This window comes from Dama dama, chromosome 9 (genome assembly GCF_033118175.1).
Source record: "Dama dama isolate Ldn47 chromosome 9, ASM3311817v1, whole genome shotgun sequence".
Lineage (NCBI taxonomy): Eukaryota > Metazoa > Chordata > Mammalia > Artiodactyla > Cervidae > Dama > Dama dama.
This window is the reverse complement of record NC_083689.1, coordinates 33161544-33188033: the sequence shown is the minus strand read 5'-3', so window position 1 is coordinate 33188033 and position 26490 is coordinate 33161544. Positions and strand designations below refer to the sequence as shown.

The 26490-nt window shown below is 39.0% G+C and overlaps 1 protein-coding gene across 6 annotated transcripts in view; it reads left to right on the top strand.

Annotated features, from left to right (window-relative positions):
* Window positions 1–3598: 3598 nt before the first annotated feature.
* Window positions 3599–26490, top strand: part of CSNK1G3 (casein kinase 1 gamma 3) — a 124674-nt gene continuing 101782 nt past the window's right edge. Inside the window, exon 1 of one of the 6 annotated variants that reach the window (XM_061150898.1) lies at window positions 3599–3898. The gene's annotated coding sequence lies outside the window, so the exon portion shown is untranslated. The remainder of the gene's footprint in view (window positions 3899–26490) is intronic. The other 5 variants (XM_061150899.1, XM_061150900.1, XM_061150901.1 and 2 more) reach the window with 5 other exon arrangements.

Below are 26490 nucleotides of genomic sequence, written 5' to 3'. Positions count from 1 at the left end.
GTTTATCACTTGTACATCTTGGGCAAATCAATTTATCTTTTGAGCCCATCCTTCTTCTTTCCTAGGAGGGAAAAAAATAATATCTGCTATATTACTTCATCAGCTGTTGTCAGAATCAACAGAAAGAATCCTATACATCAGAGTTTGTGCAAATGTTGCTTGTTACATTGTTAGTTGGAAAATATCTGTCTGCATTTAACTCAGCCAGGTTGGCCACATAGTTGATGAGTGAGTGAGTGAGTGAAAGTCGCTCAGTTGGGTCCAACTCTTCAGCCTCATGGATATACAGACCATGGTATTCTCCAGGTCTGAATACTGGAGTAGACAGCTTTTCCTTTCTCCAGGGGATATTCCCAACCCAGGGATTTAAACCAGGTCTCCGGCATTGCAGGGGGATTATTTACCGTCTGAGCTACCAGGGAAGCCCTACACAGCTGACACACAACACCAAAGTAGAGTGTAGATTAATTAGTCTTTGGTGCTTATTTATATTTTTAGGGTATTTCTTGACCAATATGTGCAAAACAAGTTTGGCTTGGGAGAGAATTTTAATAGTATGTATGAGAGGCAGAGGAGAAAATGATTATAACACAGATCTATATGTTAGTTTATAATCTTTAATGATATCCTGGAAATTTGTATTTATCAAATTTCTCTTCTGACAAATGCTTTTTTTTTTATCATGTTCTACAAGGTTTTTGCTTGAGAGAAAGAATAGTAGGTAATTTTGTGGAAAGTAAAGCTGGCCATTTTTTCTTTTTTTGGCATGCAGTAAGATTTCAACTGAGACAAAAAAGGAAATGGAATAGCTTTCCTGCTTTTAAAACTCTAGTTGAAGGCCTTATTCCTAAACTCTCTCCATTCTGGTTGTATGTGTGTCTGTGTGTGTAAATTGGCATGGTTAGGTAACACAGTGAGTGTGAAAAGAGGTGAGAAGAGATACAGTAACAGAAATAAAGAATCAAAAGATGTAAGGGAGATATTGGACTATTTATACTATTAAAGGCACCCAGAAATTTTGTTTTTTCTTCCCTTCTCAAATTCCTACTTGATAAATTGTTTTTTCCTGAGGAATTCATGACAGTCTTAGACTGAAGCCATTTTGAAGTAACTTCCCTCCTAGTTCTAAATGTGTGGTAAATCTGCTTTTATCCTGCTTTTCATAATAATAACAGTTGTTGCATGCCCAAATGATGAAATGGATATTTGCTTATATCTATAGAGACATAAGGGCTCAGCAGTGAAGAGTCTACTTATAATGCAAGAGACCGCCTACAATGCAGGAGATGCAGGTTTGATCCCTGGGTCAGGAAGATCCCCTGGAAAAGGAAATGGCAACCCACTCCACTATTCTTGACTGGGAAATCCCATGGACAGAGGAGCCTGGCAGACAACATTCCATGTGGTCACAAGAGTCGGATCACCACCACCATAGAGATATAAATTCAACAAAATAAAGTTCTGGGTGATAAAAAATGTGACACTGCTTTGGGAAACATGAAAAATATTAATAATAATATAAACACCTAATGAGTAGCAAATGCTAGGAAACAGGTGGTAAAATTAACTATAGATAATATAGCAGATAAAAATGATGATCTGTCTGCTCATGCTAAGACATCATGCTACAGAACAAAGAGTTTTGGTTAAGATGCCTGTATTTGATTATTCTCTCTTTAACATAAGTTATTTTGTATTGCCAATTTTTTCTTAGAAGTTAATAGAACTGTAAGAAAACATTACTGACTTCTTACTTAGGTTACCAGCCAATTTTAATCTATAAGAGCTTCTAGGCCAAATTTTAACAAAATCAGTCTTTACTGAAGTGTTTAAAAACATAAACATTTATTCCAATCCAGGTATAATTTTAAAATGTGACTTGGTCTAATTAAATACTTGTATTTCTTAAACATTTATCAGACTTTGATGTAGAGGTGTTCTTGATCTAAACTGAGGTTTTTGAGGTGCAGAGTATAAAATGGTTTGTTGATCGCTGATGACAATATTTACAGTTCCTAAAATGCAGACATTTCTTCACCATTTAGTGAGATATGCTTAATTCTATTTCTTGTCCAGTATCTGGTCCTGGAATATATCAGAACTGCGGAGATGTGTGATTTTAGGGATATTATCCCCAAGCCTGAGCATGCACAAACTGTAGTTGCTTTTTGAGTCTCTAAAAAAATGATGGTAGTGTGGTAAACACAGGGGCAGTCCTTACTACCACCGTTCCTCTATGACACCTGATACCAGCCACTTCATAGCCTCCAGTCTGGGAAAGCAGGAGAGTAGAGAGGTAAAAAAGAGGTACTGTTGTACTACAAAAACAAAAATGGCATCTTTCCATACTAACTACCCCTCTGAACATTACACATTGACTCTATCACAGCCTGCTAAAGTAGAAAGGGAAAATGAGAGAAATCCTCAGTCATTTTAAAGTGCATTTGTTTCATTGAAGCCTTTCAAGTTTTTTGTGTGGGGTGTGTGTGAGAGACTGACTCAAGGCTTCCTTGATGCAGCAAGTACACTGAAAATATAAAAAGAAGTTTGATAAGTTTGATTTTTCTTCATGCACACCTTTATGTCTGACTTTTGAAAGGGCTTTAGACACAGTTTCCAAGAAATGATAGTTTCTGAGTCCTCTACAATGCCTTCATGGTGGATTGATTTCCATAGAGGTCTCCTATATAACCAACCATAAGAGAAAGAATGTAATCTGCCTTCCCTGTTTGGGCAGAGTGGACTGGATGGAGAACAGAGTTAGAATCGGTTTCAGTTTGATGAGTTGATGAGTTGAGTGATGTTTGGTTTCTAGGAACTTCAGGAGATTGGCTAGATAGACAATATTACATAGATAACAGTAATTATAACAGTTACCACACTATACAGTTGAGAGGATTACTTGAACTCACAAATGACTTCTCTATAGACAGGAAATGGAATGCAAACGTGAGCCACAATTTCTAAGCGTCTGAATCCTAGATACAGCACTGGAGTTACAAAAAAGTGGGGGCAAAAGTCAATCCCGTGATGTCATTCCCTGAGGCCAGGCTTTCAAATTCTTTGGCACCTGGAGGGGTGTGCTCCTCACACTCGGCAAAGCCTCAGCAACCTGACTTGGCACAATGGCGCCCTTAGGCTCTCTGCTCATTCAAGCAGCGGGGGACTTTTCATTCCTCCTCTAAACCATGGGCGATTTTCCCCCAGTTCTTGCCAGAGACCTAGCCAAGCGTCTTCTCCCAAGGCCTCACCCAGGGAAACAGACGCGTAACCACAATTACTCCACGATCTCTACACGCACCACGGGTGCGAAGGTGGGGGGGGCGTGGCTTGACTTTTATAGGCCTTTCCAGCCAATGAACAAGCTGCTTTTCTTCCGGTCGGCAAACCGACCAATCTGAGCAAGTCGGTGTAACCTTCGGCTGTACTCGGCTCTTTTCGCTGATGCGGGCAGCTCAAGGGGCGGCCGCCGCTGGAGAGACGCTTCCCTTTTTTATTTTTTTCCCCCAAGCGTTCACTTCCGGGTCCGGCGCCGATCCGGATGCCCGAGGCAGAAGGATGTTTGACCTCCGGATAAGCGAGGAGGCGCCGCTGTGCATTCATTGCCGGCTGCATCGGTGGCGACAGCAGCGGCCCGGGCGGCGACTCTCCGGCCAGAGGCGGCGGTAGGACGCACCGGCAGCAGTGAGGGGACCGAGTCCGAGCCGAGCTGCGTTACCTCCCTCGCTCGTTCCTTCCCCCTCTACCTCGCTCGCTCCCTCCCTGCGTGGCTCGCTTTCCTCCTCCGGCCGCCGGCGGGAGCAATGTGCCGCCGCTGCCCCCGCCGCCACTGACTGACGGACCGGGGGGCGCCGCCCGCGCCCGGGGCCGACCCACCGCTGGCGGCCGCGCCTCTGAGGTAAAGCCCCCTCTGCGTTGGCGCCTGGCTGGGCGGCCCCGGCCCGCCGGCAGCCTCGGCGCGGCCGCGGCGCCCTCCTGCCCGGGTGGGGCTGGGCGGGCTGGGGTCCCGGGCTGGGTGGGGTGGGGTGGGGTGCGGGCGGGGGCGGCGCCGCCAGCGGGGGCCTCGGGAAGGGGTGGGCGAGGAGGACCCGCGCGGGGGCGCGGAGGCGCGGGGCTGGAGGGGGCCGCGGCCGGGGGGCGAGGGCGCCGCGGGCTCGCTGGGCAGGAAGGGGGCCGCGGGCGGCGGGCCGGGCTGGCCGCAGAAGTTGCCCGAGTGGGGCGGCGCGAGTGGGGACCGCGGGGAGGTGGGCGAGGTGGGCAAACGCAGGGGCTTTTGGGGGGAGGGTTGGGAGGTCGGGAGTGCAGCCCCCCAGCGCCCCTCGGTTTGTCCAGACAGTTCCCTTCGGAGTAGGGATTTTAGGCAAGAGGGTGGGAGCTATCGGTCGGCTGGAGGGAGGGGTCAGGGGCTAGCATTCATTTCGGGGAGAAACTTCCCGATGGGGTATTTGTTTGCAGGTTGCGGGCGGGGGGGGGGGGGGGGGGCGCGGCAGGGATTTACCTGTTTCTTTGAGCTTTTGACTTAGCTCAAAACTTACCCAAGGCATTAGTCGGGGAAACAAAATTACTCTGATGGTTACTGTTAGGCTGCTGGTTTGTTTGTTTATTCTACTTGCTAGGGGAAGTGACACACAGAAGCGTCGGCTCTCTTGGTCCACAATCCCCACGTTTCTTTTCTGCGGGGTGGTGATGGAGATGTGTGTTTGCTTCTGGGGTGGGGGTAGTTAGGCCTGTGTTAGGATGGTTCCAGTTCTCCCAGGGAAGGAGGAAAAGTTAATGGGTGGGAGAGAGTGTGTGTGGGAGATGGCTACTGTTGCTGCCATTGTGCGAATTAGTTTTAACTCTGTTGTAATGAGTGCCTAGGCTGGTCAGCAAGTGACCCTTTTTTAACCTTTGGTTTTAGAACATCGACTTTAATTGGACAATTAAAAACCTACTGATTTTTAATAAGTTAAGAAAAAGTCAGTACTTAATATCTTTTACGTTTGCAGTTACTTCTTGTGATAGGAATGACATTGGCCCACACAGAGTAAAAGAGGTTAAGCTATATCTGACTTAGAATACTTTTTAAAATTAAAAATATCTAACTAGTAAAGCCATGTGTATGTTTTTGAAGAATATTTGCGTTCTTTATAAATAAGCAAATTGTGAAAGAAGAGTATCATAAAAGTTGCAAGATGTGAGGCCAGTTTAAGAAAACACCTCCCACCAAAAATCAGATCTGGTTTGTGACATTCTTAGTAACTTTTTGGGGGAAGGGAAGTGGAGAGATGTACTTAGTGTATTTTATAATTATTCCCAAACTTTTGCTTTAACTGTATTCTGAGCTAAGATAAATTATCTTCATATTTTATATACATTAACCATATAGTTTGTACAAAACATGAAAATCATATTTATGGGAATTGGAAGAAAGGTGTAATAAAATATACTGCATAGCTTTGGTATAGATTCAGAGCAGAGTGTGTAGACACTTTGGTATTCAGGGAGCTTCCTTTTCTGGATATGCCTCAGGTGTAAGTAGTTCTTAGAATGGGGAACAGAAAGTTTAACTTTAATGTTGATGTGTATGAGACTTTTGGCGGAATCTTGGAAAATGATTTTTTTTTTTACTGATGATTTAGTGTGCTCATTGACCAAGAGGTCGTTAACTGAAAAATTAATGAATTATATAATTATTGATATTTTCATTGTTAGATTTGCAAGCATTAACTATTAACAAAATCTTCAGCACATGAGATGCATTTGTTACTTCAAATAAAAGAACTAGGATTCAAACAAAGGGATAGTTTAGTTCAAACTGAAACTTTGTGCAAGGGACTTTTACTGTGTGTTGAGGATGAAAGAGTAGACACATGAAGAGGAATTAGATCCAGTTAGTTACCTTTAAGGGAGAAGCAGACACGCACAGAAATAATTGCAACACAGGACTCCTGTGGGGCTTATTAGAGATGTACGGAAGTGTGGGGGTGGTGGTGATGGTGTGTGTGTGAGAGAGAGAGACTAATTTTTGACTGGGAATTACAAACGAGTTTAAAGCTGGTAATACTCCATTTAGGCCTTAAAATATTTTAATGATCAAAATGGTTGTGTGTGTGTAGAGGTGGTATTTTTGTAGGCGAAGGGAGCAGTTGAGCATGGACATGTTGGTTTGGTATGGTGGGGCCTGTTGAACTGGAGGTAAGGCTGCTGTGCCAGGAGGTTTTTATGGGAAATGAAGCTATAAAATTAGGTGGTGATCAGTCCATGGACATCTAGAATGCCTAGTATTTACAGATGAGTCAGTTCACCATATGAAGATCCAAGTGTGTAGATTCTAAGGTGATAGGGAGTACCTATGAAAATAAGGCTAGTAAGTTTAAAGGAAACAAAGTATAACAGAATAGTCAATTTGTTATCATTCATGCTTATAGAGGAGATCCAGAACAGTATATGAAACAGGTTATACATGGCTTTGTCATATTTCTTTACTTGCTTTTGGATATGAGTGTGTGGTAATCTGGCAGTTGGTTATATGAAATAAATCTAGATTTTTAAACATGTGACTTGGAAAGAAATGGGAATCTTTGCATTTCTTTTCTGGGTCCCCTCTGTAATCCCCTTCATGCTGGTAATAGACCATCATTCTGGCATGGTTTTTTGGTTCATATTTTTTCAGAATGGAGCAAGTGGTGGTTTAGTTTCCAAGAGCTTTCTAAAAGAATTTATCAGGCTAAATAGAGGGAATGCGAAAATAATAAACAACAAAATACAGGTCTTTGGATAGTTATATTATTGTTAATTCATTTTAAGGTGAGATTTGCTATGGATGAAGTGAAATGTGAGGAATCTACATAGGATGAGAATTGACTATAATAGTAAGATGACTACATGAGAAAATTGCACAGTTCTGGGTAAATATGTACAAGGTTTTTAGTCATCTTAAGTATCAACAATTCTAAAAAAATTTAACCCCCAATTTAATCATTATCAAAGGAGTGCTTAAAAAATATCGCCCTTACGACACCAGTGTTTAATCATCTAGTCATGTTGCAGGGGAGACTGACAGTTCTTACTAACTGTTCCCTTCTTAGTGTTCAACAAGCACTGACTTTAACTGAATTTGTATCTCAAATCTCCCAATAATAACAGTACCTATTACAATTTATTAAATGCCCACTTTGTCTGTGGACCTTAAATGATACTGTTATAAGACAGCTCTATGAGTTAGGTGGTATAACACTTGCTTTTGACAGTAGGAAACAGTCTTCTAGAATTTAAGCATCCTGTTTAAGATATATCTTGGGAGGAACAGAGGGGATATTTAAAGTTTTTTTTTTGTTTTCTTCTGGTTTTGCAGTGTTAGGCCAGTGATATCTTCCCTAATCTTCCTTTTTGTCTTCTCTTATGCAGTTGGCACTTAGCGGTATTGATTAGTGTTTTTAGTATGTGTTTGGGTGTTGTTTTTCTAAGATGTAATTTCTTTGGAAATGGTGGTTTGGGGATATCTGTAGTTTTCTAATCGTAGAGTCTCTAGGAGCAGAATGGTTCTAGTAACTTATGCTACCGCAGAGTATCATTTTTGTGATGATCTATAGGAAAGAACCATACATGGGATTATTAATATGTAGAAATCAGGTGTGTATTGTCTATTAATGTAAAGTGACTTTGGAGAGCCTCTGAACTAGTCAGGAAACATGGAATGAGACAGAAACGTGGAGATGGGTAAGTTTTAGAGACAGTGGAGACTGCTGTTAGCCATAATCTTTCCAGCTCCCTTCTCAAAGTTGAGATTTAGGAACTGTGAATGTTTGGGTTTCTTTCTATTATGGGATGTAAGGAAGATGCATAGTGATTTGTTCTTTAACCATATTAAGTGACTGGTTATATTCTCTCCTTCTTATCCCTGCCAATCATCTTAGTTCTGAACATGAAGTATTTATGTATTTGGTAGTAAGACACATTTTGATCATTTTTTTTTACTAATGACTTATCAAATAGTTATAATTTAATTTGATGAAAATCTGTAACTGTTATATCCAATGACTATACCATATCCACATTTTTTTTTTTTACAGCTTTTACTGTAATTAGGTAAAAATCTCATGATGGATGCCCTCTTTCTTAAACACAAATTTCTAATGTTTCTTTTCTTCAGTGAGTTGTCAGACTTTTAACTGTATTCAAATTTATTACATATATTTAGCTGATTAGGTGCTGAACTACTTTCGTTAGCTGCAAAGAGTGTGGATAGAGAGTTTCTCTGCCATTATATTTTTCATCAGGACTGAGAAAACTCATATGAAGTGGCAGGATGTGATGCCTGGCAGATAGTAGGCACTGTGCAAGTCTTCTCTTAAATGTGGAAGTTGCTGATGTATATGAGTTGTCAGAGGGTTGATTGGTGCGTAGAATCAGCAAAGACTTAGGGATAGCCTATTACAGGAGAATCTCTGAACTCACCTCTCTTTAACCCACTCAAAAGATTGTTGTACTCTCCATTCATTTACTGTTTGATGTCCATGCTACGTTAAAAGGCAGTAGCTACCCTCTAGTTTCTTGAACTTTTATTCCCATCAGTTACTGTATACCTTGGTACAGTAACTGATGGGAATAAAAGGTAATGGCAGTTGTACGTCTTGTTTTAATTACATAGTTTAATGAAACATTATTCAGTGAACTATGAAGGCAAAAAGGTGTTTATCTTGAGACCCAGTGACTGCTTTGAAAAGCAGTTGAGTCATTGAGTAGTTGAAGTCAATTATAGTTAAAATAGTTTTAGGTGAAATAACTTAAATGATTAGGGGAAAAAAAAACCTTAAAGATCTTAGATTTCACAATAAGATTCTTCAGTAAAATTGTTTTTAAGAGTTGTGAGATGTCTTTCCATGTTGAAGAGACAGAAGCTGGAAATCACAGGTGATGTACTATGGGTGTGGTTTTTGCAAGAAAAATAAAGTAGGACTACAATCTGTAGACGTATGCTTGAAGGAAAGGCCTTGGCAATCTGCATTAAAAGACATCTTGTGGTTGTTTTAGTGTTGGTGGCATTAAACTGTTTAAAGTATGTAGATTTTTTACGATTCCCCTTGTTAAATTCATTTATGAACTGTTGGTTAACAATAATATATTAAAGAGGTATCTACTTCTGAAATAATATCTCTTTTATACTCACAGAGATTTATTTAACAGTATCCCCTTTTAAAAAAGAGAGAAATACTGGTCTTCCTGGACCTACAGTCATTCATATTTTAGGATGAATTGTTCAATTATCAAGTCACATGGTATCCACTTGTTTCCTGATACAGTCCCTTATCTGATTTTGGGGTTCCCTTTCAGCTGTTACACAGTGTCAGGGATGGATAGAGCCATTTGTAATTCCACCATCTCCTCAACCTGAGCGGGGGCTGCAGGAGTGAGTTGGTAGAGGAAATTGTTCTTTGGAAGAGGAAATGCCATCCCCTTGATGTATACCAGGAGCTGTTGAGCTTGGTGCAAAGCGTGCTGGCCTAACAGCTTTTGGTAACTACTCGCCTTTCCTGTCTAGCTCAGCCCAAGTGGAAAGGAAAGCCTGCAGGTATATATAGGAGAAGAAGGTCCAAGTTAGAGAAGGAAAGGTAGATGGAGTATGCTCTTTATCTTGGTGTCCCACATCACAACACCAGAAATGCAGTAGCTTCTGAAATGGAGCACTGAAGTATGAAGGCAGGGCTAGTTTTTCAGAGTGTTGCTTAGCTCCTGTGTAATTTACTTGGCTCTGCTTTCCTCTCTGTATGGGGTTCTTCCTCCTCCTGGTAGGTAGCAGGGTCCTGGTGCATTGACCAGGACATCTTTTGCACAAGCCTACCTGCATACTTTCCCCTTCATGTTTTTTTTTTTCCCCCTTAAATTTTTGTTTCTTTTGGCTGTGTTGGGTCTTTGTTGCTCTGCATGGGCTTCTCTAGTTGAGGTGAGCAGGGGCTACTCTTCGTTGCGGTGCATGGGTGTCTCATTGCAGTGGCTTCTCTTGTTGCCGAGCACCGGGTCTAAGTGCATGGGCTTCCGTAGTTGCAGCTCCCAGGCTCTCGAGCACAGGTTCAATAGTTGTGGCACACCGGCTGTCGGCTGTCTTAGTTGCTCCGCGGGATGTGGGATATTCCTGGACTGTGGATAGAACCGGTGTCCCCTGCATTGGCAGGCAGATTCTTATCCACTATACCACCAGGGAAGTCCCTCTTCATGTTTTATTGACCGGAATTAGATCACATATACTTCTAAACCAGTTATGACATGGGGAACAGGGTTACTGTAGTGAGTTTCTACTAATCAGGATATAGTCCCTGCAATTGGGGACGGGGTCACATTTTCCTGAGTTACATGGTGGAGGGAGGATGTTGTAAAAAACTGTGGGATGGAAGAATATGGGGGAAGTGGATGTTACAGAGGCAATCAATAGTGACCACCACATCTACTTGTTTAAAGGATGAAAATAAATAATGCATACAAATGCACTTTGAACTTTAAAAGTGTTGTGCAAATGTAACAGATGAAAGATTAGAAAGCTGTTTCTATGTGACTGTCTTAAATATGCTCAGGTATGAATATTTTAGGAGCTGAAAACACTGCTAGTTTCTTACTGACTAACTTTCGAGTCAATAAAATCGATTATTACTTTTTTCATGGAAAAAAGCTCTTTTTACTTTCATACGGCTATTTTAACTTTAAATTAAAAATTTGTACCTCTAAACTTGTTTAAATTTTTTTGTGTTGTTGTTGTTGCCCTCCTTCCTGGACAAAACTTGCCCAACATCATTGATCTCATCAGATTTCTCTGTGACACCTGGAGGGGAGAGTAAGATGTCTTGAGGAAATGGGAATTTATCAGTCAGAAATGGTTGGTTTATTTTGAGTCAACGAATCTCATTGAGGTAGGAGGGAAAGATGGGTGTTATATTATCATGACTACAGCCACCTCCCCACCTCCCCCACCGGCCCCGAAAATTGTAGGGCCAGAGGAGAATCACAGACGACTTTTAGAACTGAAGTGAATTGTGGAAGGTTGAAATGCTTGTCATGTACCTGGTTAATAGAACCCTTCTATCCTCATTGACAGGTTGATGCTCTTTCTGACCAAAAGGGGAGAGGCTGTGAAAAAATTTGTGTATTTTGCAATTTTGCTCAGGACCATGGGCTAATTATGTAAAGCAGTCAGCCAAGTACCTTTAAAGTTCTCAGGGTTTGGAAAATTGTAGCCAGAGTTGACGTGTGTGTGTATGTGTGTGTTTGTGTGCATATGTGTTTAAATAAAATAAGCAAACAGACAAATCTTTTAATCTTCCCTCTTGCAGTCCACAAAAACAGCACACTTGCATTCCCACCCGCCTCCACACACAAAATACACCCCCCCCCCCCCAACCACACAAAGTAACCTCAAACTTGGTCTGCTGAAATGAAAAGGCAGAAGCAGAGTGAGTGCTTGGAACAGTTCTTGTATTTTTAGTTTCAAGAAAGTTATCTTAAAGATTTCTTTATTGTATGTGTAAAAGAAAGAAATTGTGTGTGTGTGTTTATGGGGACATATATGGAGATACATGTGTATAAATACATAATTAGTGTACATAATTAATTACTGTAATTCTAATCGCTGCAGTGTTGTTGTAAATATACAGAGTAAATCCATCCATCCCGTGGAAGGATATTTATGTTAATGACATATTTATAAATAGATTTGGGATGATTTTTACTTTTACACTTTTTATACTTCTCTGTATTGTTTGGATTTTCAGCTGTGATTGTGCATTATTTGACCATCAGAAAAAAATACTGAGTTTTTTTATTTGAGGGAAGAAAATAAAATTTGGGGATGGGATGTTTTCTCCAACCTACAATTTACCATAGTCCACTTGATTCATTGTAAATTACCTTGAATAGAGTATGCTCTGAATGCACTGTTACTTTGTAATAGCCTTTATTTAAAAAACTGGGCTTGTCCAGAAAGATAAAGAACATTACAGCATACTAACACGTAGATATGGAATTTAGAAAGATGGTAACGATAACCCTATATGCAAAACAGAAAAAGAGACACAGAAGTACAGAACAGACTTTTGAACTCTGTGGGAGAAGGTGAGGGTGGGATATTTCAAAAGAACAGCATGTATACTATCTATGGTGAAACAGATCACCAGCCCAGGTGGGATGCATGAGACAAGTGCTCCGGCCTGGTGCACTGGGAAGACCCAGAGGAATCGGGTGGAGAGGGAGGTGGGAGAGGGGATCGGGATTGGGAATACATGTAAATCCATGGCTGATTCATATCAATGTATGACAATACCCCCCCCCAAAAATAAATAAATAAAATAAAATAAAAAAAAAAAATAAAAAACTGGGCTTGTTAAAATTATGTTTCTTAAAATTTTAAGTTGAAATTAGCTGTATGATACCATATGATACAAGAACATTTTATAAAAGTAGACTTCTGAATTTTTGTAATTATTAATTGTGTTATTTATTTTAAATTTGTTTGGTTTTGACTTCAGGTGGTATACTTGGCAGGGTATCAGAGTATGATATATTGGAGTCAAAGTTACAGTAAGAATTTCATTTAATAAAAAGGGAAGTGAAAATTCATTTTCCCCTTACACCCAGTCTGTGTCTTGTTTATTTTCTGTTTCTGTGAAATACTTATTGCAATGAATACTTTCAGGCGAACATAGTAGGTAATGTTACAGGGAGAGAAAATTCCTGATATTCCACTATATGTATGGCTATAAAGCCTTTTCATAAAATCCTAGTTTGGCATGTAAAAATAACCTAGCATTGTTTTGGAGGTGAAACTAGTAGGTATCAATTGTTGGTGAGACATTTGAAGAAGAAACTCGTATTTGTAGATGCATATTTTTATAAAACATTATTTTATATTCTTTTGTTCCAGGAATCTGAAAACAATATTAACATTCCCCCCCCCACCTCCCAAAATGTAAATCTTAAAGATGTGGAATCATGTAATGCCAGTTTTTATTTTAAAAAAATGGTAGACTATTTATTGAATTCTTTTTCTGTCATATGAATGTCAGGGCATATTATTGCTAGTGTTTCTTAATATATTTAAGGTTCTGAAAATACTAGAGTAGTTAAAATATCAATGTAATCAGCCCTTGAAACTTATTTTTTTGAGTATTTTCTGATAGTTGAAAGTTGGTTACTGAAATATGTGTTGTGTGTCTATATACTGTTAATCTAAATACTCTACTAATGAAAGTTGTTTTTTGAAGGCTGACTGAACAAGAAAATTCTGAGCACTGGGAATGAGAACATCAAATAAAATAAATTTTACTATATCCACTTTTTAAAAAAAAAAATCTTCCAACTGAAAATAATTTTTTTTTTCCTGTGGCAGAATAAAGAAGAGAACAAAATTGGGCAATTTTAAAGATAGTGCTTTCAGTTCTTGATATAGGGCTGGGAGTGCTAATACTTACTAGTAGATGAGAGAAAGAGCTTGTGGAGAAGGCAGCTTGTTCAGTGGTTCTCAGCCCTGACTTCACATTAACATTTTCTGTGGAGTTTCAAAAAATGACAGATACCCATGCTGTTGAATCTGGGGATGGGGCCAGGGCATTGATCTAGTTTAGGATTTCTACAGGTGATTCCAGTGTGCTTCAGGGTTAAAAATGACTGATTTCCTTTCTTACGGACATCTCTCAGCTCTTTTTGAAAAAATGACTTCCTTTTACTTTCAGATTGTCTTTTTAATCGGGGAGGGAGGTGTAAAGATAAGAAAGAAATGCATAGAAAATATATGCAAGAGGAACAGGTTAATGAAGTGAGTTCTCTTCAGGGTTTCACACTCAGAATCCTTCATTAGGCTACTGTATTGCTTGTTCATTAGCATCTTTTGAATAGTATAGCACCACAATTAGTGGAGTTTTGACATTTGGAAAATTTGTTAAGGGGAAATTTATCAGATTAAATTAAGGCACCAATTCAGATTTTGCTAGAAATCTTTTTTTTTAAACTCTTTGTTTTATATTGGGGTGTAGCTGATTAACAGTGTTGTGATAGTTCCAGGTGGACAGCAAAGGGACTCTGCCACACATCTACATGTGTCCTTTCTCCCCCAAACTCCCCTCCCATCTAGGCCGCCATGTAACATTGAGCAGAGTTCCATGTTCTATACAGTATGCAGGACCTTGTTGGTTATCCATTTTAAATATAGCAGTGTATACATGTCCATCCCAAACTCCCTAACTGTCCCTTCCTCTCATCCTCCCCACTGGCAACCCATAAGCTCCTTCTCTTAAGTCGGTGTTTCTGTTTTGTAAGTAAGTTCATTTGTTTCATTTCTTTTCAGATTCCACATACAAGGGCTGTCATAGGATACCTCTCCTTTTCTGTCTTAACTACACTCGGTATGGCACTCGGTAGGACCATCCATGTTGCTGCCAATGGCGTCATTTCATTCTTTTAATGGCTGAGTACTATTCTGTCGTATATGCACACCACATCTTTATCCAGTCCTCTGTCAGTGGACATTAAGGTTGCCTCCATGTCTTGGCTATTGTAAACAGTGCTGCAGTGAACATTGCAGTGCATGTATCTTTTTGAATCGTGTTTTTCTCTGGATATATGTCCATGAGTGGAATTGCAGGATCATACGATAGCTGTATTTTTAGTTTTTTGAGGAACCTCCTTTCTGTTCTCCACAGTGGCTGTACTGATTTACATTCCCACCACAGTGTAGGAGGGTTCCCTTCTCTCTCCACATGCTCTCCAGCGTTTATTGTTGGTTGGTTTTTTGATGATAGCCATTCTGACTGATGTGAGGTGATACATCATTGTAGTTTTGATTTGCATTTCTCTGATAATTAGCGTTGTTGGACATCTTTTCATGTGCCTGATGGCCATCTGTATGTTTTCTTTATAGAAATGTTTACAAAGTCTTGTGCCCATTTTTTGAGTGGGTTGTTGGTTTCGATGCTGTTAGGTGTCATGAGATGTTTGTGAATTTTGGAGACTAATCCCTTATCAGTCATATAGTTGCTCATGGTAGTCTCTTAGGATCTTTGGTATTTCTGTAGAATCAGTTTAACTTATCTGTTTTCATTTCTAATTTTATCGATTTGAGTCCTCTCCCTTTTTTCTTGATGAGTCTAGCTAAAGGTTTGTCAATTTTGTTTATGATTTCAGAGAACCAGCTTTAAGTTTCATTATCTTTGCAGTTTTCTTTGTCTCTGTTTCATTTATTTCTGCTCTGATTGTTTTGATTTCTTTCCTTCTACTATAGGTTTTGTTTTTTCTTTAGTTTTTTTAGGTTAGGTTGTTTATTTGAGATTTCTCTTGTTTCTTGAAGTAACATTGTATTGCTGTATAACTTCCCTTTTAGAACAGCTTTTGCTGCATCCCATAGGTTTTGGACCATTGTACTTTAATTTTCATTTGTCTCTAGGTATTTTTTTTTTTTTTTAATTTCCTTTTTGATTTCTTCAGTGACCCATTGGTTGTTTAGTAGCATGTTGTTCAGCCACTACATGTTTGTGTTTTTTAGAGTTTTTTTTTTTTTGTAGTTTATTTCTATTCTTGTAGCATTGTGATCAGAAATGATGCTTGATATGATTTCAGTTTTCTTAAATATACCAATGCTCACCTTGTGGCGTAGCATGTGGTCAGTCCTGGAGAATGTTCCGTGTGTATTTGGGAAGAATGTGTAGTCTGCTGCATTTGGATGAAATGCTCTTTAAATACCAGTTAAGTCCAACTCTTCTAAAATGTCATGTAATTGTATTTCCTTACTAACTTTTTGTCTGGATGGTCTGTCTGTTGATGAAAGTGGGGTATTAAAGTCCCCCACTGTTACTGTGTTGCTGTCGATCTCTCCCTTTCTTGTTGTCAGTATTTGCCTTGCGTATTGAGCTGCTCCTTTGGTGGGTGCACGTGTGTGCGCATGCTCAGTCACGTCAGTCGTGTCCAGCTCTTTGCTCCCCTGCTGACTGTAGCCCGCCAGGCTCCTCTGCCCATGGGATCATCCGGCAAGAATACTGGAGAGAGTTGCCATGCCCTCCGCCAGGAATCTTCCTGGCCAGGGATCAAACCCGAATCTCCTGCGTCTCCTGCGCTGACAGGCGGGCTCTTTACTCTCTGAGCCACGTGGGAAGCCTCTGCTGGGTGCATATGTATTTATAATTGTTATATCTTCTTTTTGGATTGAACCCTTGGTCATTACGTGTAGTGTCCTTATTCCTCTCGAAATCTTTAGAAACCTCAGTGATGAAAGCAATCCTGTCTTTAAAGTTAGTGTAAGAATGTCACTCATCAAAATTTGATTAGTTTTGAGTTATATTTATCATATTTGCAATATTGTTGAGTTGTATTTTTCATTGAACCTAAGGATGGAAGGAGCCTTAATGGTTTTTTGGTGTAATTGTCCTTCTGCTTTATTCTTTTTTACCATTGTTGATGAGGTATTGTTTCTGTTTTTCCCTTTGTTGGAGATAGTTTAGTACTTCAGTTATAGTATATTGTGCATGTAGTATATTATTTTTATCAGACGTAGTCACTAAATGTATACATGTAAGTACACTGTGATAATAGGGTTTTATGGTTATTGTATCTTGTCATTTATGGCAAATCAGGTTTCAAGATGACTCATTTACTGCTCCTCCCTAGGTCAGGAACACTCTTACTGGTTATAGCATTTTTCTCATGACAAAATGAGAGCAAGCCATTTTATGAGTTCAATACATTAAATTCCATTCAGTGAACATTTTTTTCTTAGTGGCAAATTTGGATGTGGCATTTCTTAGTGTCAAGGGTTAGATATTTGTAAACAGCGCTGATAGGAGAATTTGTGGTGGAGAAATGCAGGAGACCTGAGTTGGATCCCTGGGTTGGGAAGATCCCCTGGAGGAGGGCATGGCAACCCACGCCAGTGTTCCTGCCTGGAGAGTCCCCATGACAGAAGAGCCTGGTGGGCTATGGTCCATGGGGTTGCAAAGAGTCGAACACAACTGACTGACTAAGCACAGCACAGCAGAGTGTGGAGGAGATATTATGTGTGAACTGTTGGGAGGTTTTTAGAATTATTTTGAGTTCTTCAATTTACTGCAATAAAAGCCATGATTAAAGAGGTTACCAGTAACATCTTGCACATATAATTAGTAATGGATTAATGAGTACTCTTCTCAGTTCAGTCACTCAGTCATGTCCGACTCTTTGCGACCCCATGAATTGCAGCACGCCAGGCCTCCCTGTCCATCACAAACTCCCAGAGTTGACTCAAACTCATGCCCATCGAGTTGGTGATGCCATCCAGCCATCTCATCCTCTGTCCTCCCCTTCTCCTCCTGCCCCCAACCCCTCCCAGCATCAGGGTCTTTTCCAATGAGTCAACTCTTCGCATGGGGAGGCCAAAGTATTGGAATTTCAGCTTCAGCATCAGTCCTTCCAGTGTACACCCAGGACTGATCTCCTTTAGGATGGACTGGTTGGATCTCCTTGCAGTCCAAGGGACTCTCAGGAGTCTTCTCCAACACCACAGTTCAAAAGCATCAATTTTTCGGCACTCAGCTTTCTTCACAGTCCAACTCTCACATCCATACATGACCACTGGAAAAACCAGTGGAAAAACCAGAGTACTCTTCTAGAGGACCACAATTTCTTATCAATAGTTTTGACATTCCAAATGCCCTGAAAACCAAAAAAAATTTTTTTTTTTGTATATTTGACACAAATTGATTTTCTTCCCAAAATTTGTTAACTGTCTATTTTGCATGAATGTGGGTTTCACTGTAGAAATAGTAAATGTTTAATCACAGTGCTGTCTCGGACGTCTCTGTGCCATTCCAGCTTTCTCTATGGGTATTTCAAAGTACATAGTGTTTACACACTGTATCACCTGTCAAAAATGCCCTGAAATTCTGAGTTCCAGGATGATTAACTGCAAGAACTTTGGAAAAAGAATGGTGAAATGGCATTGATTTGCTTCTATCATTTGTTTTGTATAGAAACTACTCAGTATCTTACTCCTCTGAGATGGAGTTTGAGTAAGATCCTGGTAAACTTCTCTTTCTTTTTACAGTTGTAAGTATGTGGATACCAAGAGGCACTTTATTTTAATCTGGATTTATTTCTTTAGCAGTTGTTGAAAGCTCTTCTGGTTTTTTGACAACTGAGTCTTGTGGGGCTCATTGTGGTCCCAGAAGCATTGTGTAATTAGTATGCTTGAGATGAAAAATGTTTCGGTAACTTCAGCATAGCTGAGTATTCATCACACTCTCTTTAGTCCTTGGCATTATGTAAGTTTACCTCTATAATTCATGGTAACTTCATGCCACAACACCTGCAAGTACCCCTCTTTTTTTTTCATATCTTGGCTTCCTTTTTCATAACAGAAAGTAGAAGGGGTGTGGTTGCAGTGCCTCTGTTTTAGTTTCCTTAAACTTCCTTAATTTGTTTTTAAGAGTTCACTGCAAAAATCTTTATACCTACTCTGGCTTCTTCCCCCCACCCCCCCCCCCCCCCATCCTGTTTCTTTTTTTCTTGATTACTTCCCTGCCCCCTTCCCTTTCAAATAATATTCCTCAGCCAGAGAAGTTCATACTTAGGTATTCTGTATCAGAAAAATACAGCAATTTGTTTGCTGAAAAGGTGACAGAAGTGAATGCACACATTCTGTTTCCCTAAAGAGGACCTTTCTGTGGGGGAGTGATGATTGTACTGCTTGTGCACGGATAGTGTTCTGTGTGTATGATCTTTGCTTTCTTTCCATCCTTAGAGACTGAAGAGACTGAAGGGCAATGGTGAGCACTATGGTGCATGTATTTTTGTGTTTACCAGGATACTAGACACCTTATGGTGTAGATCCTAACGGGAAATTTAGACCTCTTCATGGTGGCTCCGTGGGAAAGAATCTGCCTGCAGCGCAGGAGATGTGGGTTGAATCCCTGGGTTGGGAAGCTCCCCTGGAGAAGGAAATGGCAACCCACTCTGGTATTCTTGCCTGGGCAGTCCCATCCCATGGACAGAGGAGCCTGGCGGGCTACAGTCCATGGGGTTGCAAAGAGTCAGACACGACCAAGGGACTCAGCACACAGAGCGTGCTTAGTTACGGTGCACTGGCTGTGTCCTCGGACAGCATTGTAATTCTCCTGGAGGACAGATTTAACCTTGTGTTGAGGTTTGTTTAAGTTATGTGATGTCAGGGATTGTGATGGCTTTATTTGCCATTTGTATTTCCTGTGTTTGGTATGTAATTGGCCTCTAATGATTACTTCTTTGTTGAATAGATTAATCATTTCATCTTTCATTAGGGAGAATTTTTTTTTTTTTTTTAAAGGGAGAATTTTAACATGGAAGAACCTTCATTAATTAAATCCCTCCTGAGGCACCATACTCATCCCAGACCAGTTTAGTTTGCATCATCACAGTTGTATAAGACAAACTTCAAACAAGTTAATTGGGCCTAGTTTAAATAAAGTAATAAACACAACCCTCTGACTGACTTGATACTCAGGCTTAAAAGTAGAGAGATACATTATAGAAAGATTTTTGAAATGAAAAGCATTCATGGGCTAGCTAGAAAACTTAAAGGAACTATTCTATTTTTTTTTTTTTGAGCATTTCAGTTAATTATGATTTTAAGATTTTTTTAAAGTTTTTCTCTCTCTTTCAAGTTCACACAGCAGACTTCACCCCCCATCACAATCAAATTAGAAAACTGTTTCATCATCTGGAATATTCTCTCATGCTGCCCTTTTGTAGTCAAGCCCTTCTCGCACTCTAGCCCCGACAGCCACTGCTCTCTTCCTGTACTTTTGCCAAATAGCATGTAAATGGAATCGTGTGGTGTGTAGCCTTTTGAATCTTTCTTCTTCCACAGTGCAGGATGCATTTGAGTTTCATCCATGTTGTAGTGTGTATCAGTAGTTTCTATTTGCTGCCAAGCAGTAGTCCATCATATGGATATACTTCAGCCTGTTTATCCATTCACCAGTTGAAGTACTTGTTTCTAGTTTTTGTGATCATGGATACAGCTGCCACAAAACTTTGTATGCGGTTTTGTTTTTGTGTGTGTTTATTTCTCTTGGGTAGGTTTCTAGGGGAATTGTTAGGTCATATGGCAAGTATGGCTTTCCTGGTGGCTCAGACGGTAAAGAGTCTGCCTGCAGTGTGGGAGACCCGGGTTCAGTCCCTGGGTTGGGTAGATTCCCTGGAGAAGGAAGTGGCAATCCACTCCAGTATTCTTGCCTGGAAAATCCCATGGACCGAGGAGCCTGGCGAGCTACAGTCCATGGGGTCTCAGAGTCGGACACGACTGAGCGACGAACACACACAAATGGCAAGTGTACGTTTAACTTTATAGCAAACTGTCAAACTATTTTCTAAAGCATTTTGTATTCCCACCCGTAATGTAGGAGAGTTCCACTAATAATCAGTTCCCAAAATTTAAATTGGCTATATTGAGTTACTTTAGTAATTTGTTGGTTTGATTATATACCAGAATATCTTGACAATAAGATTAATTCTGAACATGATATTTTTATAGTTGCAGATCTGTTAGACAAAGATAGTGATTTTGGGGAGTCTCACTTTTCAGTGAATGCAGTCTTCCGTATGGTTTGGAACTATTTTTTCTTGCTAAGATCATGTAACCCTGATCTTTGTGGGGAAAAAAAAAAAAAGCAAAAATCTAGGCCTTAACCCTGGTGTTCATATTGGGGATTAAGGTGCCTTTGGATCAATTCTGTCTCTGTCTTCAGGTTTACAACACTACTTTGGGGACGGATTCTTTTGGATTGAACCAGGCAGAAGAAAATCCTTCCCATGGAGAAGTGGTTGTACCTTCAGCTAGTTTCTGTTGCCTGTTCCATGTTTCATTCCACAGTTTTGTAGATGTCAACTTATTTATGATTTCCTGTCAATTATACTAGTTAGGGGCTTCCCTTGTAGTCAGACAGTAAAGAATCTGCCTGCAGTGCAGGAGACCTGGGTTTGATTACTGGATTGAGAATGTCCCCTGGAGAAGGAAATGGTTACCCATTTCAGTATTCTTCCTTGGAGAATTCCATGGACAGAGGATCCTGGCAGTCTACAGTCTATGGGCTTGCAAGGAGTCGGACACGAGCAAACAACTAACACTACCTATACTAATAAGTCCTTTCTGCGATGAGGGTTGACAATATTAACTTCATAATTGGAATTTCCAAATGCTAATACCATTGAATGACTGTCTTAAATCTGAGGCCTTTGTCTACACTAAACTGTTGTTTTTAATAACATATTTTTATAAATTAGGAAACAAGCACTGTAGTTAAGAAAGAATATAACTTTGCTATGGGAACCATGCATGAAATAGCTGCTGACTTTCCTGAAGTGTTTTCTCATTTATCTGGTGTTATTCAGGAACAACCTGTTAGATAAATTAGAAGTTTGTATTTATAGTTAAATGTTAGTAAAATTGTTTTAAATGGTAAATTTTACACAATAGTACTGTTTTCTCAGTGTTTTCTAAGCATATTCAGATCCTGCTGATGCCCAGTTCTCATTCTGAACATCAGTTACAAACTGTGCTGTTATGCGTAGATGCCAGAATTTATGGAAGTTGTATAAGGTTGCCTTCTTCCTGTTCTCTGTCGTGTTTTTATAAGTCACCTCAAATTTTCCATTTTAAGTTAGATTTCTAGTGTAAATGTGTCCAAATTATGTTAAAATTAAAATAGAGTTTAGGGGCTCTTATTAAGTGAACAGAATATGCATTTTGTGACCTCACTTAGTGAATTTTTTTTTCTTCTGACTCATAGCTATGTCTTGGAAAGCTGAAATTACGGTATCTATGACCTTTGACTTGTGAGGTGTTATTCCACTTGCTTGTAGTACCTCTTAGAGCCATAAATGGCCTGCCTGCCCTCTGATAGCTTTGTCTTTCTTCCTTTATTTGGAAAAGAGACGATCATGTAGTTTATGAGTAGCCTGATGGGCTGCATCCATGGAATCCCAAAGAGTTGGACACAGCTTCGCGACTAAGCAACAGCAACAACAGGGTAAATGCTCAGTAAGTGTTTGTCGGATGAAAGTAAGTGCCCCCAAATGCAACGTGATTTTTCCATTGATGGCTTGGAGTTTAACATCATTCCTGTGATTGAGATTTGTAGTCAAGTGTGTGCTTGGAGATAGTGAGATGACCTGCTCTTAGTATACATTTAATGTGATGTCTACTTGATTTTTGATTTCCTTCATGCAGGAGATGAGAGTGACTGGATGTATTTATAAGTGCTTAAGGGGCTGGACGTTTTCAAATTAAACATTCCCTCTTTCAAATATTGAGACTAACTAGCGATGATAAAGGATGTTACCAATGGGAGTATAAGTTCACCTGTGAAATTCAAGAGGAGGCACATGTCCTCAGAAGACATTTTGAGGACCTATGCAACAGTCACATCCTACTTAACTAGAGAACAATCAGATATAGATAATTAGAAAATTTACTTAATTAGACTTGCAGTAATATTTATATATTTTATGAAAGTTGAGATTTTAATATAATTTCCCATAAAATTGACTCCGTTATAACTGAATATAGTATGTTTTGCTACTCCTTGGCTATTATGTATTATGCAGTAGCTTTCAAATTTAGAAATATTTTTGACTACAGCACATAGAAAAATATTTACCACTTAGAGAAATATATTTTGCATTGTAACCTAGTGATATGTATATATTCATATAAGGAACCAAAACAAAATCTCATTAAACAACACTATTCTTGCTACATTTGTGCACTGTATTTTCTTTCTTTTTTTGATACTATTTTATTTAAAAAACTGTTGCTTAAGACCCATTTGTTTAAACACCCAGTAATGGGTCATTATCCACAGTTTGGAGAACACTGTTGTCTGATAGAACCGATGATAAATTTCAAAGGCTAGAATTTTCTGGGTCTTAACAAGGGACATCACTGAAATCAGGTTTTGAAAATCTAAAGTGTTGTAGATGATAGTTACTAAACATTTCTGAGATAAAATAAGTTTCTGTGGTATGTAATTAGAGAAATTGATTTCCATTTTTGTCATTACAGTTAATGATTTAGCTTTCAAAAATAAGTGTTTAGTCTTTTCTTAGATAACCACAGTTGAGCTCATGCCAGAAACCAGTAACTGGGACACTTGCTGCTAACAGAAGCATGTGATGTAACGGCTAGCCATCACATCACAAATATCCTCACTCATTTAAATTTTGGAGAAGCTTGGAGACTTGTAGTAGTGTCATTTTTCTAGAGACTGCACTAGGCATTTAAAACACTGAATGGCCCATTTTGTGTATGGATTTTTAAATTTAAGATAAAGCAGGGAGAAACCAGTGCTATGACAACTAACTTGTGAAAAAAATTAATTAAAAATTTCTATTCCATGTGATTTTTTTATTTGCAAAGAATATTGAATAACACTCTGAATGTGAAAAGATACCTGTAGATACTTTTAATATTTAATATTACAAGTACATGAAAATTCTATATTGATTACAACATATTTTGGAAGATAGTTTCAGTTTCACTTCAGTTGCTCAGTCATGTCCGACTCTTTGCGACCCCATGAACCGCAGCACACCAGGCCTCCCTGTCCATCACCAACTCCTGGAGTTCACCCAAACTCATGTCCATTGAGTCGGTGACGCCATCCAACCATCCCATTCTCTGTCGCCCCTTTCTCCTCCTGCCCTCAATCTTTCCCAGCATCAGGATCTTTTCCAATGAGTCTGCTCTTCGCATCAGGTGGCCAGAGTATTGAAGTCTCAGCTTCAGCATCAGTCCTTCCAGTGAACACCCAGGACTGATCTTTAGGATGGACTGGTTGGATCTCCTTGCAGTCCAAGGGAAGATAGGTAGAGTACTAATAATTATTTTAAACAATTTAGAACTGATCATTAATGTTTACTGGAAAGCTTCAGCTAGCTGTATGGCTTTTTATGAAGTAGAACATACTATACTAATATGTTCTCAGATTACTTTGATTTATCTATTTGCAACTTAAAGGAGGTCAGTTGGCTCTGTAATGTCCTAAATTGTTAGGCCATGCAGATTAGAGAATCTGATTTTCTGTTTTCTGTTTTGAAGATTCATCAGTGATCATCAAATTAGAAGTATGCCTGTGACCTACATTTTCATTCATATAATCAGATTATATCTAATGTTTTCTGTATTTAGCAGCTCATTTTTTATCTTTATTAGTGAATGATACTCCATCAAAATTGTAGTTGTTTATGAGAGAAAAGCAATTGATTATTCTTGTGTTCTCAAGGATAATTTGAAAATGCATCCCTTAGATAAATTCTGTCTTTTTAATATGGATATTTAAGTAAGTTAGTATCTGAGAATTATGATAGAATCAGACATAATTCAAAATATTTTGTTACCATTTGTGTACATTCATGTTAACTTATGCACATAAAACGCATGGTTTTTCTTTCTGGTTGTATAATGTTCAAGGTTTCAGTTAAAAGAAGTAGTATGTCTTATAGAAATTAAAATATCCTTAAGCCATGTGAATCACTACTTTGTGTTATGAGAACTTGTAAACCAGGGATATTTCTATGAAACTGTCTTCTCTCAATAGTTTTTATTTCTATGGTTGCCCAATTTTAAAGTCTTGAAGCTGTATTTTCCTATTCCTTTCCTTGTAATTTTTGAATTTAAAGCATCTCAGAGAAGCTTTGTGGGCTTTTTATCAACTGGTGTAATTTTAATGGACACTCTGAATCTTATCTACTTATATTTCTGGTTTTGCTTGTCTTCCCAAAAGCAGAAAAATTAAGTATGGGTATTGAACTGCGTGTTATCCATTTCATGTGTTAGTATTACATTGCAGTTCAGTCACTAAGTCATGTCCAACTCTTTGAGACCCCATGAATTGTAGCACGCCAGGTCCCCCCTACCCCCGCCCCTGTCCATCACCAGCTCCTGGATTGCACCCAAACTCATGTCCTTTGAGTCAGTCATGCCATCCAACCATCCCATCCTCTGTCGTCCCCTTTCGCCTGCCTTCAATATTTCCCAGCATCGGTATTTCTCCTGGCAGTCTTGATTCCAGCTTGTGCTTCATCCAGCCCAGCATTTCTCATGATGTACTCTGCATATAAGTTAAATAAGCAGGGTGACAATATACAGCTTTGATGTACTCCTTTCCCGATTTGGAATCAGTCTGTTGTTTCATGTCCAGTTCTAACTGTTGCTTCTTGACCTGTATACAGATTTCTCAGGAGGCAGGTCAGGTGGTCTAGTATTCCCATCTCTTTCAGAAATTTCCAGAATTTATTGTGATCCAGACACTCAAAGGCTTTGGCATAGTCAGTAAAGCCAGAAGTAGATGTTTTTCTGGAACTCTCTTGTTTTTTTTGATGATCCAATTGATGTTGGCAATTTGATTTCTGGTTCCTCCTTTTCTGAATCCAGCTTGAACATCTGGAAGTTTACGGTTCATGTACTGTTGAAGCCTGGCTTGGAGAATTTTGAGCATTACTTTGCTAGCATGTGAGATGAGTGCAATTGTGCAGTAGTTTGAGCATTCTTTGGCATTGCCTTTCTTTGGGATTGGAATGAAAACTGACCTTTTCCAGTCCTGTGGTGACTGTGTAACTAGCAGTACATAGTTTTACTTACAATATTATTTTACTTCCCTCCTGACTTCCTTACTTAAAACTATTCTCAGTCTTTTGGTAGTATTTGTGTATTGTAAACTGCCCTAAAAAGCTTTTTATAACAAGGTTGGCTTTTAAATTAAGTACAAATGTTATTTAATTTTAGGATAAATTGTTTCTAAGAATATATAAAATAATTCAGTGAGAAAATAACTCTACTTTTCAATAGTTCTTAACTTTTTTTAGGGTCATACACTCTAGAATTCTTTTTTAAGGAAATGATTTGGAGGTTTCCTGGCTTTCAGGTTAAGAACTTGGTGACTGTCTTTACTATTGGTGGACTCTGGTATCATGCAGGGCAAACCAAATCAGAACAGAAACTATATAGAAGCTCTTAATACTTTACTACTCAATTATTTGAAATATTCTTAGCAAGTTTTGACAGTAGTTTTTAGTTATTTACTTTAGGATGAAAGTTACCTGTTTGTTTATAGTAGAGTTAATATTTTTATTAAGTTGCTGCATATATATGCAAGAATATTAAAATAATACAAAAAGATATATAAATAATAGTTTCTTGCTTCATGTCTTTGAATTTTTAAAAATTTTCAATAGATAAAGCCATTTTTTTCTTAAGGAAATACTAAAAGCCTGTCATTATGTCATAAAAGGAGAAAAGAATACAACTTTTAAGACCATTTAATCAGGATCCTAGATAGAAGAAAATTTGATATTTAAAATATGAGTCATTTTGATATTTTTCAGAGTACTCAGAAATATTAAAAGGAATTTATTATTCTCATAAACTTTAATGTTTAAGTATGTAGATTATAAATGCTCCCGTGTCTAGTTCTAGGTTCCTTCCTTTCTCCCCATATCTAGACTCTCTTTGAGACTGAGCATATTTGA